At 39.1% G+C, this 15,539-nt stretch overlaps 1 protein-coding gene across 9 annotated transcripts in view; it reads left to right on the forward strand.

Moving 5' to 3' along the window:
• The window catches only part of Zeb1 (zinc finger E-box binding homeobox 1), a 183,508-nt gene that overhangs the window by 127,162 nt on the left and 40,807 nt on the right, over positions 1 to 15,539 (forward strand). The window lies entirely within an intron of this gene.

Raw genomic sequence — 15,539 nt, forward strand, 5'->3', positions numbered from 1 at the left:
AACTTGGCCAGGCATCCGGGAAGTGCAGGACTCTCTGAGAAGTGGCTCCCATACTCACTCCTGTGTATTCATTGAAGCCCCAGTTCACACTGCTGAGTTGCAACCTAAAGCATCTTAAGCCATGTTTGAATTTAAAGTATAGGCATTACAAGAATCTGTAGCTATTAAGCACACCCTTTATCCTAATGCTACAGAAATCTCCCAGTAATTTGGTAAACAGACAAGAACATCAGAAAGAACAACAACAAAAAAGAAAGTAAAGAAGCAAAAATCTAACTCATATTATTTTGATTATAAAATGCTCTGTCTTGTTTAAAAAAAACAATTTGGAAATTAACTACAAATATAATAAATTATGAGCTCCAAACTCATGGCCATACAATTAGCCCTGGTTGATCTCAGTGGCCACAGAATAGAATGAATAGACAGAAATGTGAAAGAGGGATTTGTAGGCAGGAGGGAAGATTAATAGGAATGTTAGAGAATTGGGGTGACAGTAGTGTATGTATGTATTGCATACATGTACAAAATTATCTAAATTCAAATTTAGTAAATGCAATATGTTAAAAACAATATAATTTCCAAAATTATAATAATTAGGTGGTAAGAACCCCAAATGAATTTAACAGCAAGTTTAACAGACCTAAAGAATAAATAAGGTAGAGAAAATTACACACAATGTGAAATTTAAACAGACATATATAGAAGAGGTTAGGAGACACTGTAGTCTGATATATTTGTGAATTCCAGGGAATTAGAGAATATACAACAGTAACATCTGAAGCAGGAAAATTCAAGAGTTTTTCAGAGCTGATAACCCATCCAAGTACAACCCAGTTATGATTCCAGGCAGACAGAGGGAAGAATACACACACCCTGCTGCATTTGCCCCTCAGTGAACAGAGCACAGTGCCAAGAGACCTAGCTGTCAAAACAGAAGCCAAACACAGCAAAAATGCTGATAGCTCCAAAAGAAAAATGACTCACTTACACATAAGGGAAACTACTAAACAAGTCTGTAAAATTTCTAAGCAGAAACTTTTTTTAAAAAGTCAAGGATAAACTGTGATAATATACCATGAGTACTGAAAGAGAAGCACTACCAGTCAAGATACTATACCCAGCAAAACTATCCTTTATAAACAAAGACATAAAAATTTCCCCAAACATTATAATATGGTACCCACAAAGAAAAAACTTAGAAAAGATATATGAAACAAAACATCAAAATACTGTCAGGATGAAAACACCAAACAACAGACAGAAGGAACAAAGGAACCACAGAAGTGGTCAAAGAAATAGCATCGTCTATCAGTGATTCCATGCGCCTGAGATCAACTCTGATCAGAAGTCACAGGGTGACTATACTGACTTTTTAAATTCCAACTACAAAAGACTCCCCTTATCTCTGAGGACAGGGGCTCAAAGAGTGGTGTTAAGAATTAGAGAACGTGAATGAGACACTGTTACCACAGACAGAGTCACCACTTAATGATAGATCACATTTGCAAAAATGTGCTGGTACAGTCAGCAAGATGGCCTGACCCTAAGGTCAAGCCACAGAACTTAAGAGACCAACTCCAGAGAATGTCTTCTAATTTCCACACAATCTGTGGCACATGTGCAAATGCACACTCACTAAATAAATAAAGTAGTTTTAAAACTTGGAAAATACATTAACAAATATCTCAAGTGAGGAATAGACCTGAAGGAAGAAACAACAATACAATAATGCATAGGCCTCCAACATAGCACTCTCAACAGGGCTATGTCATTTATGTAGAAAATCAACCAGCTGAGGAAACCACCCCACAGTGCTCAGCAGCATACCAGCACATCTTCCACAGAAAATCAGGGTGACAGCTAAATTAAATATCAGAAACCCACCATCCTTCACAGGTGGAAGGTAAAGAAACTGTTGTGTGGCCTGGAACATTATGGTATAATAAAGGTCAAACCATTGGCACAGGCAGATCTCAAGAGCATTGTCTTGAATGGAAGCAGTCTGTTTCCAAAGTTACATTTTGTAATGATTGCATTTGACATTTCTAATAGGGAAACCTTTTAGTAAATAACAAACCATTGTTTATGAGGACCTGGGAGAGAGTATGATCATTGTTGACTAGCCCTCAGGACATGAAACAATGACAGAACTGTTTTATATCCTGATGCTAATGTCCTTACATGAGCCTCTGTATGCATTAAAGTGTATAGACTTGAACATCAAATAACAGTAAGGTTTTCTATATGTTAGTATGTGCTTCCTAAATGGAACCTATAGCATCATTGATAGACATATCATCAGTGAGTTCTATTAAATATCCAAGGTCATAAACATTCTATTCTTAGGCAAATACTTTGAAGTTAAGTATGTGAAAGATGATCACCCACTTTATTAAATATACTGCCATATCTAGAACCAAATAAAATACTCAGTCAAAATACAGATGCCAAAATCCCAGACTAAATATTAGCTATACAATAAAATGTGCAAATGTGCATAAAAATTGAATAATTTTACAAATGTTCAAAATGAGAAAAAATGTGTGTGTGCATATGTATAATGCTGTATCAGGATAACATTGGAGGTAGTTTTTATTTGTCACTGTAACAGACTTCAGAGTAATCAAATACTCTCTTAAGAAAAAGGGATATATTTAGTTAATTTTATTGGATTTCATAAAAGCAAACAGCATGAGAATAGTGAGCACTTCCTTACTGACAAGAGCACATCTCTGTGACCATCCTAAAAACAATTTAAGGATGACTGTTGTCATTACTCAGTCAGCTGTCTGTTGAGGCATTCCCACTAAAGAAGACTAGAAAGTTGATCAGGAGAAGTGGGGATTTGAGAGGAAAATGCTGTCATTTATAAACAATTCAGTTGTACACTTAACAATGAATCTATAGACAAATAGATATTAGAATGAGTAATGAGTAAAGTAATCTTTCAAGTTTTCTGAATACAGTCTAGTAAGGTACTGGGCATAATGGTAGAGGACTTGTGAGACCCTAGGATTAATTCCCAATACTGTAAAACAAATAAACTAAATAGTAAACTGGTTTATAGTAATCCCCATATACAGTAAGAGCTAGGAAGTAAGATTAGGTGTGCATGACTAGTGGAAAATCACAGACTTCAGTGGTGGGGTACGAGAGGACACCACAGTGTGTGAGGACCTTCACACTCAGAAAACAGAAGAGTTTTACGTACCTGTAGACTTTCAAGTTTTACTGATGTTCCAGGCTCCTTGTGTGTGTCACCTTGCCTGTAGTTTCTGTGCCCTTCATCTCCTCTGTTGGAGAAAAGCAGCTCAGTCACCCCTTTCTTCCCACAACTGACAGTGCTGAGGTGAACTCGTCGGGTATCTTGTAGAGAATCCTTGTTTTGAGTCTGATTTTTCTTATAATTAGAGCAGGGACATGGAGTTTGGGAGATAACATAAAGTATCTTTCTGTGACTTCATATCAGCAATGCAAGATAGCCTTGGGGTATCACTGTCATCTTTGGTCTGTTGTGATAGGAACATCCAGAGGCTAAGAAGCAGAAAGAGATTAAAGGCAATAAAGCCTGAGTGGTAACATGTGAAGATCTTAAAATCATTAGGAGCACTTTTGTTTTTATTCGAAGAGGGAGGTTCAGGAGTGCAGACAGGATAGTACTGAAAGTAGGAAAGAAGGCAGCAGTGTAGAGACGGATCGAGAGCCATAGTTCAATCAGGAAGAGAGAATAGAGAGGGCAAGAAGTACAGAGTTCCCAGTAGGTTTTCAGAGTGAGCACTTACTCATAGGAAGTTTTGAAAGATGTGATCTGGAGTCAGAGGCACGAGCTTGAGAGGAGCCCATTGTCATCTGTCACTGACATTTGAAGGAAATGAGTGGCAGTGTTCATTACCCTCAGTCATGTTGAAATCAAAGGTCCATAGCTCTGTTCTTTTATTTTTCATGTATGTGATGGTGCATATGTGCACATGTATGTGCAGATACACAAATGTGTGGCACGCATGTGGAAGACAGAGATGGGTATCTGGTATCTTCCTTTACTCTCCCCACCCTATCATTTGGGACAGTGTCTCACCAAAGCTAGAGCTTGCTGGTGTGGTGGACTGGTTGACCAGGGAGCTGGGGACCTTCCAGTCTGCCCACTTCTCCTTGCCCATCGAATGCTGGGATTAGATGCAGATTGGCCACAGCATGTAGCTCTTACATGGGAGCTGAGGGTCTGAATCCAGGTCCCCATACTTGTACACTGTTTGTTTCTGCATCATCTTAGCCATCTTTGCTTTGTTTTGCTGAGCCTGTCGTTCATCATGACTAGTTCCTTCATGTCTTCCAGAATAATTGCTGAAGGAAACCAAGGATGGAGTTGGGGCCTGGCTTTAGCTTTCTTTTACAGACTATTTTTGTGCAGCTGTGTCAAGTCACTAGTTGCTAGGCTGTGGAGTGTTGTGTTTAACAGTGATGGGAACTGAACCTGCAGCATCATGCATGAGTGCCAGTTTCTGCACTGAGCTCCCGGCCTGGCCCTGACACTACTTTTTAATACATTTATTCAACTATTTTGTGATCCGTCTGTGTCTTCAAATATAAATATAATAGAAAATCATGTTAAATATCCAGTTGTACTAGAGTTAACCAGTTTTCCTACACATTCTGGAAGAATGTTACCAAAAATGGATATGAGACCAGTTTATGATTAATTTCCTATTTGTTAGTAAAGAGACCCTGGCTGCTAGTGATTATGGGTTTTTTGGAGGGGTGAGGGGTGGTTTGGGTTTTTTGTTTTGTTTCTTAGGGGTTTTTTGGGGTATTTTTATTTTTTGTTTAATTGCTTGTATTTGTTATTAACTTATCACATAAAAATTATCTGGGTAGAAATAAAATGTTTTTATCTGTAGTTTACAGAAGGAAATCAGAAGTAGACATATATAGTGGATGGCATTTTCCTGTCTATCAGTTCTCACTGTTCCAAAAAGATCATAGACACCTGCACTTAAATGACAGTGATGTGGCCCCTGTGGCAAAAATGCCTTAACAACTATGAACATGGCTTGAAATTGAAAAACAAGAGAGCTGTGTTTTGTGGGGGGCCTTGTTGCCCAGAGCATGGGTATCTTCCTGGAAGAGATGAGAACTCACCCTGCAGCTCCTGGCTGCCTATGGATTTGAGTGCAGATGCTAGCACCTTACAGCCACCGGCCCACCTTGTAGCACTGTTGTCCTTCCTTCTTCTTTCCCCTCTGACTCTCCTGTGTCCTGCTCCCTCTGCCTGCAGTGAGCACCTTCTTTCCCTTTTCTGACACATACTTTTAAACCTGAACTCCCTCGTCCCGTGGACATGCGTCACCTGTCAGTGTCCATAGCTGCTCTGGGACTGGATTCTTGATTGTTCCACTAAACAACTTATGAAAGGTAGGGACTGTGATGTGCTGAGATCTGTATCTCTCCACTGATGCCCAGTACACACTACTTGGTCAAGAAGTATCTATAACCAATACCTTAGGACAGTTTCCCTCAAAATTCTGACTTAGCATTGACCTCAAGAAAAAAACATTTGCCTTTCTTTGGTTTTCCTTTCCTTTTGAAAGCGTTAGTTCTTTGTCATTTTTATATAGCAGTGTTTAGACATTGTTTAAATTGCTATATTCATCTTTAATTATATGTCATTCTGTGTGACCCTTGTAACACACACAATATGAGCTATGCAAAAGCTACCTCTGCAGTGTTTATCTTTCCTTAAAGCATGAATAGAATGCAGCCGCTTAAAAAATATTAAGTATTATTAACCCATGCATAAAATATCTCAGACCTAGTAAAGTAAGATAATCATTATCAGCTATTTTTGAAAAACTATAGCAATCTCTGCATCTAGAAGAATGGAATAGACGTTTTCCCTGTTCCTCCTACTAAGGACTAGTGTCCATGTGCGTGCGTGCGTGTGTGTGTGTGTGTGTGTGTGTGTGTGTGTGTGTGTGTGTGCACTACATACAAAAGAAGCCAGATAATGACAGTGCAGTGGAGTCCCTAGGTTCTCTGTTCACTGTTTCTCTCTCCTAGACGAGACGGTGTGCTAGGGAAGCCAGCATCCAAAACCTCAGCAGGTGTGCACATGACACAATGGCTCAAGCTCTCAGCCTATATTCAGGAAAGCAACAGCCTTGTGAGACAGCAGACCTTTGGACAGTAACTGTTCAACTATAGCTAAATAGCACAGAGAGAGCTACAGTTTCCTCAGTAGGAAGCTCTGTCTTCTACCCTCAGTGAAGAGTCCTCTCAGTCTCCTCCCACAGTGTGAGAGACAAAAGCAAGTGACTACAAAGCTTTCCACCATCCTGCTGAGTAGGGCAGAGGAGCCTCCTGGAGAGTCAAGATTATAAGAGCATTCACTCAAACAAGTTTCCAGTAGAAGCTCTCAGAGGCAGGAATGAAGCCTTCCTGCCCAGGGTGATGTAGGAAGCTGAGTGCAGGGGGTGGGGAGCCTGAGTTCATCCCTGCTTTGCAGTTAGGATGAGCCTTCTTCCTGTCAGGGAACAGATAGATGCTGAGTGCTGAGTGAGGGTTCCGGAAGGCATTTTCCTTTGCCTCTCTGCTGCTTACTTAAATGAGAGCTGCTGTGTGTCTCCTTAAATGATGACTAAAGGCATCCATGTTTCCTTTAAAAATGACTTGTGACCATTAGGAAGGGACTTTGAATACAAAAGCAGTAGACACTCAGAACTTAGTGACGCTAGTGTTAGACATTCTGACCAGAAATTTAGTCAGCATAGTAGCAATCAACAGTTATGAACATGGCTGTAACCCAAACCTAGAAAGCCCCACCCAGTCAAAGCAGGGAGGATAGAAAGAACTAAATGACGCAGTATAATTGAAAATATGGCAACTAGAACATAAGAAAAAGTAGCAAAGGAAGAACAGTAAACAGTAGTTGAGAGTGTAGGTAGGACAAACCGCTCAGCTTTCTGGAAAGCAGGGAGAAGAAGAGAGAGTATCTGTGCCTTTGGATTGGATGTTTATGGCATCAGCTCTCCAGCAAAAGAGGAGAAAGAGGGCAGGGCTGGAAAAATGTTCAAAGAAATGGCTTAAATGTTCTAATATTTGATAAAAGATATAAAGCTATACTCTGAATAGAATAAGCCCAGAGAAGCCTATATCACAAAACAGCAAAGTCAAACTTACAAAAACTCAAGACAGGAACAGTGACAGAGACAAATACTTGAGACTGTGGCTGTAGGGAGAGGCCAGACTGAGTGACAGCTGCCTCTTAGAAACCTTTCTGAAGGCCAGCAGGGTGTAGCTCGCTTCTTAAATACTGACCACTGTTTGCATAAGGCTCTGGGTCCAGAGAAAGTAACTTAGGAGCTAAAGGCATTTTCAGATAAAGGGACCTTCCCTACATCAAGTACAAGAAGATGTCTGGACAGAGAGGACTGTGGTAGCTATTCTTGGTTGTCAACTTGACTACATCTGGAATCAACTAAAACCCAAGCAGCAGAATACTCCTTTGAGAGATTTTTTTTCCATAATTAAATCATTCGAAGCAAGAAGAAACACTTTGAATCCAGATCTTTTGGGAAGATTTACCTTTAATCTTTCCCACACTTGCTGTCAGCCTACATAAAAAATATGGAAGAAAGAAGATTTTTGTTCTCTGCCTGCTTGTTCTCACTCTCAATGGAGAGCCAATTCCTTCACCAGCACTAGAGCCTACTTTGGGATTCCAGTGTGTACTGAAGACCAGCTGAGATATCCAGCCTCATGGACTGAACAACTACTGGATTCTGGGACTTTTTGTCAATAGACATCCATTGTTGGACTTGCTCTAATAAATCCTCATGAGAACCTTGACTAATACCAAGATAACAAAGATGGTGAAGGAGATAAGAAAGAAGAGGTGTGGAGAGCTGTGCAGTTACATGTCCTCTTCCTGCAGTTTCCTCAGTTATATGTGAAGACTAGAGCAAACACACTACAAATATGGATACATGAAATTAGCAAAGGCAGCCTAGAGATAGATTAAGTTTTCATTTGTAGTATATAAGCTACCTAAAAATATATATTCAACACAATCCTCCAGTTAATTTGTAAGTCACAGGATGTAGAGAGAGTTGTACATTCATCCTATGTAACTATTATTGACCCACTGTTATTGTGTACCATGTTATAGATAATAATAGATAATATTCTCAAGGATGTAAAATTTCTAGAAACAAAGTAATTCCACAGTTATGTAATAAAATATTTCTAATCTGTATAAAGTGAGAATGCTCACTTAATTTCAAAAATTAAAGATTTGTGTTTATTTCACAATGCTATAGACAGCCTTGCCCAACTGAAAGCCAAAACACATTTAAAATACAAATCTGAGTCCCTTTGATAGACAGTGTGGCCACATGAAATATCAGTGTCAGCATCAGTGACTGGCAGCCTAACCCACAGCAGTGTGGGCGCTGTTCTTATTACTACACCTTCTTTGCCATGGCAAGAGTTCCTGTATCTGTGTGATAGAGGTGCAGTGCAGATGTGAGCACCACCCACTGAGCCAGGACAGCCCAGACTTCTCAATATAGCACTGGCATAATCCTTAGCAAACCCTTCCTAATTCTAAATGCAAGGCTGGGCACACCTTGTGATTCATTCAGTTGGTTATTTCTAAAGTTTAGGCAATGAGGCTTCCTATCCTTAAATTGACTAGGGGCTCTGCAAAACTATTCTTATGAAATTTGAAATGTTAGTCTACCAGTTTAGACGTAGCTGATCTAATCACCTTGTTTCTGAAACATCAACAGAATTTGAGTCACCACAAAAGAAGCATGATTTACAGACTAGCATCTGCCCTGCGGAGCAAGCATTGCTACAGGCAGGCTCTTCTCCTGGATCAGAGCTGCCTATTGTACTGTCTGAGTGTTCTTCACTTACAGCAGGTCTCAGGTCACCCTAATTTCTAGAGCACATGATGCGATCACACTGCGGTGTTAAAGAGATCGGTATGCTTTGCTGATAAGGTAAAGAAGATGCACAAGTGTTCACAGACACTAGAGAAAGCCAGCTGCTCAGTGAAGTTTTCTGGATTTCTAGTTTCTTGTCAATGCAAGGGCCAAATTCTTAGTGAGGATAAAATGAAGCCTATGGTCAGTTGGAATTATAATTATCATCAGTATGAACTTATGTTCCAGAATAATGTTAAAATAAATACAAAAACTCAGCTGAAGCATTACTATACCTATGTTTCCCAGCTCTGCTGAAAATACATTGGTGTTCATTTGAATGGATGATAAATAGACTTATCAAAGGAACTTGGATCCAATATAAAGGAGTTTCCAAAACTCGATCTAGAGCAATATTTGCAGGGAAATAATAACACTGGAAATATGTATGCATCCATGTGGATAGAAACACTAAATAAAGATGGGAGAAATGCCCAGCTCTTTGTGGTAGAATTCTAATTACATATTAATAAGTAAAAAAATAGGCAGATTCCATGTTGATAATTGCTTCAAACAAGAACCAAAATGGGATAAACTGAAAAAAAAATTAGTAAGAAAAAGGTATTTTCATATCTAAAAGAACTTCTATTCCATTACTAATTAATTATGAAGAAACACATCATCATAAGTAGTTTGAAGAAAGCTGGCAGACATCTTAGCCAGCCAAGTAACCAAGCTCTTAGGATCAGCAATGATGAGAGATGGGGACATGCCACACATGGGATGCACGGGCCAGGGCACAGCACTGCTTCTCAGGAGTTTTCTCTTAAAGTGTGAAGTATCAACATACTCATTTGAGAGGTTCAAGTGGATCTTGCTGCATGCTATAAAATAAGTGTCCAGTGTTCTCCAAAAGTGTCAGAAACATAGCTTCAAGTCTTGAAGATACTTGTCACAGTCTAAAAGGTTGAGTTATAGATATTGGAGTAGATTGTGATCAGGACATCTGAATGCAGCATAAGATACTAAAGTGGTTTCTGAACCAGGAAGCCTGTAAAAGTCATAGAAGCCTGCAGGTTAGCCGTGCTCTGGAGTAATGGTAATGTCGTATTTACTATAGTGCTTGTTAATGGGCTCTGATGACAGGAAGCTGAGTAAAGGGTACACAAAACCCGAAACAGTTTCTAACTAAAGGCCTTTAAACTTGCTGCTCAAAATAAAGCATAAGATGCTGTTTTTTAGGTTCTGTTTCTCTGACAAAAGTAAAATTTTCAACTTTTTTTAAAAAAATAAACTAATGGGATAGAAGGAGAATATTGAAAGCTAGCAATTCAGCTTATACATATAATGTTCGAGGAACAATTGTTCTCAGACCTGTGACCTTTGACTCTTCCTGATCTGCTTCTACATTTAGGGCGATCTCAAAAGACTTGAAATTGGGGGTCAATATAAATCAAGCTTTTCTTAGTTTCCTTAGGACTTTGTATCAGGTCTGGCTGAATTTTAAGAAACACATCATCATTTACCTAAAACATTGAAGAACTGGGAAGGCTATGAGGTATGGATATTCAGTTCCAATGCTGAGTGTTGTGAACAGCTGTATCATCAATCACTTTACTCAGTACATAATTCATTCTATCCTTACAATAGGTCTGCATGATAACTCTTATCATTAACTAACTGGAAGACCAAGAGTCAAGCCAAGTCTCTATAGTACCAAAGCATTCCATCTTCTTTTTCTACTAAATCCAACAGGAAATACATGCATTAAATATGCCTTTCATAAAGGGAGCTAGCAATGGGTAGGTGGTTGGGTCACCCATCCTTGCCCATCCATACAGAAACATCTTGAGAGCATTTACTATGTCCAGTGCCCTCTGTATTTTCCATGGCCTCCAAGAATCACTAGCTTTCAGATTCCATGTCTGGAAAAACTAAAGCAGCAAAATGGAGAAAAGCCAAAACCTTTCCTGTAGCCAGCAGCAAATGGCTCCTCTCCTCATTCCTGTCTCCCTGCTCTAACAGTATTAATCCCTTGTGTGTTTTCTATGCTTCCAGGACAAATCACCACACATTTGATGGCTCAAAATTATACAAGTCACTTACCTTAAGCCATTACAGTCTCGGCAGGATAAAGCCTACACATACTTCCTCTGGAAGATCACAGTGAGGACCTTTCTTATTTCTCTCCCCTGAGATGTTGGCAGAAATGCCCTCCTGTTTGGTTGTAAAAGGACTTTATCTCCTTTCTGGCTCAGTCCTACTCTGGCCTCCAGAGGGTACTTGTATTCCTTGGCTCATGACCTATGCCATAGATTCTTTCCTGTTGCTGTGATAAACTACTCTGACAAAAGCAACTTATTGGAGAAAGGGTTTATTCTAGCTCAGAGTTCAAGGTACAGCCATTCCATCAAGAATGGAAAGCTGAGGTGATAGGAGCCTAAAGCATCTAGATTGGTAGGGAGAGAGTGGTCTAGTCCCTGATTTTAGTGGGATTGCTTCGAGTTTCTCACCATCTAGTTTGATGTTGGCTACTGGTTTGCTGCATATTGCTTTTCTTATGTTTAGGTATGGGCCTTGAATTCCTGATCTTTCCAAGACTTTTATGATGAACAGGTGTTGGACTTGGTCTAATGCTTTCTCAGCATCTAACAAGATGATCATGTGGTTTTTGTCTTTGAGTTTGTTTATATAGTAGATTATGTTGTTGGATTTCCATATAGTGAACAATCTTTGCATCCCTGGGATGAAGCCTACTTGATCACTATAGATGATCATTTTGATGTATTCTTGGATTTGGTTTTTGAGAATTGTATTGAGTATTTTTTCATCAATATTCATAAGGGAAATTGTTCTGAAGTTCTGAAGTTCTCTTTCTTTGTTGGGTCTTTGTGTGGTTTAGGTATCAGAGTAATTGTGGCTTCATAGAAGGAAATGGGTAGTATTCCTTCTGTTTCTATTTGTGGAATAGTTTGAGGAGAATTGGAATTAGGTCTTCTTTGAAGGTCTGATAGAACTCTGCACTAAACCCATCTGGTAATGGGCTTTTTTTTTTGGGGGGGGTTGGGAGACTATTTATGACTGCTTCTATTTCTTTAGGGAATATGAGACTGCTTACTGCTTAGATCATTAATCTGATCCTGACTTAACTTTGGTACCTGGTATCTGTCTAGAAAATTGTCTATTTCATCCAAGTTTTCCAGTTTTGTTGCGTATAGGCTTTTGTAGTAGGATCTGATGATGTTTTGGATTTCCTCAGGTTCTGTTGTTATGTCTCCATTTTCATTTCTGATTTTGTTAATTAGGATACATGTACCCTCTACTTGTCTAGCTAAGGGTTTATCTATCTTGTTGATTTTCTCAAAAAACAAACAAACAAACAAACAAACAAAAAAACAGCTCCTGGTTTGGTTGATTCTTTGTATAGTTCTTTTTGTTTCCACTTGATTGATTTCGTCCTGAGTTTGATTATTTCCTGCCGTCTACTCCTCTTGGGTGAACTTGCTTCCTTTAGTTCTAGAGCTTCTAAGTGTGCTGTCAGTCTGCTAGTGTATGCTTTCTCTAGTTTCTTTTTGGAGGCACTCAGGGCTATGAATTTTTCTCTTAGGATAGCCTTCATTGTGTCCCATAAGTATGGGTATGTTGTGCCTTCATTTTCATTGAACTCTAAAAAGTCTTTAAATTCTTTCTTTATTTCATCCTTGGCCAAGGTATCATTTGAGTAGAGTGTTGTTCAGTTTCTACGTGAATGTTGGCTTTCTATTATTTATGCTGATATTGAAGATCAGCCTTAGTTCGTGGTGATCTGATAGGATGCATGGGATAATTTCAATATTTTTGTATCTGTTGAGGCCTGTTTTGTGACCAATTATATGGTCAATTTTGGAGGAGGTACCATGAGATGCTGAGAAGAAGGTATATTCTTTTGTTTTAGGATAAAATGTTCTGTAGATATCTATTAAATCTATTTGTTTCATAACTTCTGTTAGTGTCCATGTGTTTCTGTTTAGTTTCTGTTTCCCGGATCTGTCCATTGATGAGAGTGGGGAGTTGAAGTCTTCCACTATTATTGTGTGAGATGCAATGTGTGCTTTGAGTTTTTGCAAAGTTTCTTTAATGAATGTGGATGCCCTTGCATTTGGAGCATAGATGTTCAGAATTGAGAGTTCATATTGGTAAAATTTACCTTTGATGAATAAGAAGTGTCCCTCCTTATCTTTTTTGAGAACTGTAGGTTGAAAGTCGATTTTATTTTATAGTAAAATGGCTACTCCAGCTTGTTTCTTGGGACCATTTGCTTGGAAAATTGTTTTCCAGTCTTTTATTCTAAGGTAGTGTCTGTCTTTGTCCCTGAGGTGGGTTTCTGATATGCAGGGAAAAGTTAAGTCCTGTTTATATAACTAGTCTGTTAGTCTATGTCTTTTTATTGGGGGATTGAGTTCATTGATATTAAGAGATACTAAGGAAAAGGTGTTGTTGCTTCCTATTATTTTTATTCTTAGAGTTGGAATTCTGTTCTAGTGGCTATCTTCTTTAGACTTGTTGAAAGATTGCTTTGTTGCCTTTTTTCGAGCTTAGTTTCCCCCTTTGTGTTGGAGTTTTCCCTTTATTATCCTTTGAAGGGCTGGATTTGTGGAAAGATATTGTGTAAATTTGGTTTTGTCATGGAATATTTTGGTTTCTCCATCTATGGTAATTGAGAGTTTTGCTGGGTAGAGTAGCCTGGGCTGGCATTTGTATTCTCTTAGGTTCTGTATGATATCTGCCCTGGATCTTCTGGCTTTCCTAGTCTCTGGTGAGAAGTCTGTGTAGTTCTGATAGGTCTGCCTGTATATGTTACTTGACCTTTTCCCTTACTTCTTTTAATATATTCTTTTTTTTGTTTTGTGCATTTGGTGTTTTGATTATTATGTGACAGGAGGAATTTCTTTTCTGGTCCAAACTATTTGGAGTTCTGTAGGCTTCTTGTATGTTCATGGGAATCTCTTTCTTTAGGTTGGGGAAATTTTAGATACTTACTGACCCTTTAAGTTGGAAATCTTCTCATCTATACCTATTATCCTTTTTTTCATTTTTTCTTTTTGGGTTTTGTTTCATTTTTTGTTGTTGTTGTTGTTATTTGTTTGTTTGATTGATTGTTTTTGGAGACAGTGTTTCTCTATATAGCCCTGCCTGTCCTGAATCTCACTCAGTAGACCAGGCTGGCCTGGAACTCAGAAATCCTCCTGCCTTTGTCTTCTCCTTGTGTCCTGGATTTCCTGGATGTTTTGGGTTAGGATCTTTTTGTATTTCACATTTTCTTTGACTGTTGTGTCAATGTTTTCTATGGTATCTTCTGCACCTAAGATTCTCTCTTCTATCTCTTGTATTCTGATGGTTATGCTTGCACCCCTGGCTCCTGACTTCTTTCCTAGGTTTTCTGTTTCCAGAGTGGTCTCTCCCTTTTTGATTTCTTTATTGTTTCTACTTCCATTTTTAGATCCTGGATGATTTTGTTGAATTCTTTCACCTGTTTGGATGTGTTCTCCTGTATTTCTTTAAGGGAGTTATTTATTTCCTTTATAGTCCTCAATCATCATCAGGAGAAGTGACTTTAGATCCATATCTTGCTTTTCTGGTATGATGATGTATCCAGGATTTGCTATGGTGGGAGAATTTAGTTCTGATGATGCCAAGTAACCTTGGTTTCTGTTGCTTCTGTTCTTATCCTTGCCTCCTGCCATCTGATTACCTCACGTGCTCCCTGCCATCAATATATCTGATTGGAGCCTATCTTTCCTGTAATCCTGGTTGTGTCAGAACTCCTCAGAGTCCAGCTTTCTCTGTGATCATGTGATTCCGAGCTCCTGTAAACCCGAGATTCTGGGTATGTCAGAGTTCTTGGCAGTCAAGCTTCCTCTGAGATCCTGAGATCCTGGGATTCTGGAATCCTAAGATCCTGGGCGTGTTACATTGCCTGGAAGTAGTACCTCCTCTGAGGACAATGGGGCTGTCTGCTGTATTCGAAACTAAGGTAATCCAGTGCCGACCAGAAGGAACCCAAGCTGCTGGTCAGGCAGGGCTCCTGTGTCCTTGCTCCTGCTGTCACAGGCCCCTCACGATTGTTTTGGAACAGATGTTGCATTCCACTCACCAGTGATCCTAAGATCCTGGGTATGCTAGGGTGCCTGGGACGTGGAAAGTCCTCTGAGGATCATGGGACCATCTGCCAAGTTTGTACCCAAGGTGCCCCCAAGCTGGTGCCGACCGAAAGAGGCCCTTCTACCTCTTAAAGTCTCTGTTGAGAAGTCTGATATACTTCTGATATGTCTGCCTTTGTGTGTTTCCTAACTTTTTTCTCTTGCTTCTTTTAATATTTTTCTTCGTTCTATAGATGTGTTTTGATTATTAAATTGAAGATTTTCTTTTCTTGTCCAGTCTATTAATATTAATAATTGTAGTGTACTGTTATTGTATGCTTTGTGTTCTGTGTGCCAATGTTCTAAACAGTGTCTGACTTTCATATAGTGAAACAGGTAAAATCCTTGCTTTGTAGATGAAAGAATTGATATAAAATTGGACTCTTTTTCAGAGTCACTGTCGTATGTGCAGGACTTGAAGCCAACTGTTCTGAAT

This window comes from Mus caroli, unplaced genomic scaffold, assembly GCF_978045245.1.
Source record: "Mus caroli unplaced genomic scaffold, Mus_caroli_1 scaffold_19, whole genome shotgun sequence".
NCBI classification, from domain to species: Eukaryota; Metazoa; Chordata; class Mammalia; order Rodentia; family Muridae; genus Mus; species Mus caroli.